Raw genomic sequence first — 1,881 nt, forward strand, 5'->3', positions numbered from 1 at the left:
TTTTAAAAAAAGAGAGAATAAACCTGATTTTTAAAAATAAAATAAAATAAATGAGAGAAGAGCAAGGGAGGGTGGTAGAAATGCCTCCGACTCCAAGAAGCCCTCCCTGAAGGGACCAGAGCCCATCTATCTTCTGTGAGGCCCACATGCTTAATGTTTAAATGTCATGTACTCCAAAGGCAACACATGCCTGTGGTAACAAACCAGGAGAATCAGAAACCAGGTATTTTTGTGTGCATGTTGGCGGCAGCTGCTTTTTCCTTTTGACGACACATGGTACCCCTTGCTGGCCCTGAACATCATCCATCCAGGGCCTTTCTTCAGGGGCTGTGAGCTCTGTGCCCACTCCCTTCCAGCACATGGACCCCCAAACCCAGGGTGAGTGGGCCTCTACTGCAGCTTCAGCCAGCCCCTCCCAGGAGCAGCTGTGTGGCCGTTGGCCCTTCCTGTCTAGGTCATGGGATATTTTTAGCACCGAATCCGGAACCCACTCGGCAGCAGCTGCTTGTGGCCGAGTGCAAGAATAACAAACGATCCAGGTGGGCTGCGTCAGGCCTGCGCCGCCGAGCGGGCGACCTGGGCCTGGCCCTCAGCCTGGTAGCAAAATCTGGACTTGGCGGGAATCAGGGGGCCTCTGGGTGGTATGGGCAGGAAGGAGGCAGAGGCTGAGTAGGCGTTAGCCAGACCCACCAGGGGAACAGCATGTGCAAAGGTCCTGAAGTGGCATGGAAGGACGGGGAAGGCAGGGGCCATGAGAAGGAGCTGCATGTGATGTGAGGCTGGAGAAGGCTGGGACCAGGCCGAACAGGGCCGTGCAGGCTGTGGCCTCTTTCCCCAGGCACGTGACAGACAGGGAATGAATGGGTCAAGGAGGTGAATCCACAGACCTTAGCACTTGGCAGAGAGAGGGCCGAGACGTGGGAGAGGCCCGGTTTGGGAGGGAGACCACCCACTGGTTTGGGGCAGGCCGAGTCTGGGGTGCAGTGGTGACATGACCGCCTCAGGGGAGCGCTCCCTGGCCCCCCCAGTCCAGTCCCCCCAGCTCCTTGCCCCCTGTGGCTCTTGCTATGCCCACAGAGGCTCTGTGCCATGTTCTCTCTATCCCTAGCTGCTCAGTGCTGGGCCCAGGCAAGCCGCAGACCTGGACTCCAGGGCTGGATCGGCAGCCTCAGGCGGGTGGTGGGCCTGGGCACTCCCCACACCCCTCCTCCAGTGCAAGGGGCCAGTTGGAAGAGTTCCTAGAGTTTCCTCCAGCTTAAAGGCTGTCCTCTACAGCGAGAACATTGGAGACTTCTGGGCAGGGGTCCTTCCTGTGACAGCCATGGCTGACGCGCCCCTCAAGGCCAGTCTCTGCTGTGAATGGGCGAAGGCCTGTGAGGGAGAATGCACTGGGGAAGGACTTTCTCCTGAGCCTATGTCCTCGCCTGCCTCCTCCTGAACCGAACTCTCACCTGCCTGGGGTCAGGAGCACCCATGGAAGCTGGAAGGGCAGGGAGGGAGGTGCTAGGGCTCCCCTGTCCTGCAGGAGCCCCTCCTCTGGCCGGGGGTGGGGGTGGGGGGGCTCAGACTCTCACGCTAAGCAGGGAGGGGAGCTTGACTGGTGAGTGGTCCAAGGACAAGGACCCACAGGCCCTCTGAGGGGCTGCCAGGCACGAGGCTCTTGACAAAGACAGTGGTGGAATGGGAAGAGGAGCGGGCACGCTGGGCAGGGAGAGTGGCACGAGCCAAGGTGTGGAGGCAGGAATGAACTCTGTCTCATGGGGGAGGAAGGGCCACTTCCAGGTCGGACGCATGCCGGGGTGGCCGGCTCGATCCCCAGTGTGGGGTATGCGGGAGGCAGCCTAGCGATGATTCTCTCTCATTATTGATGCTTTTCTCTCT

Source organism: Myotis davidii, unplaced genomic scaffold, assembly GCF_000327345.1.
Source record: "Myotis davidii unplaced genomic scaffold, ASM32734v1 scaffold223, whole genome shotgun sequence".
Classification (NCBI taxonomy): Eukaryota; Metazoa; Chordata; class Mammalia; order Chiroptera; family Vespertilionidae; genus Myotis; species Myotis davidii.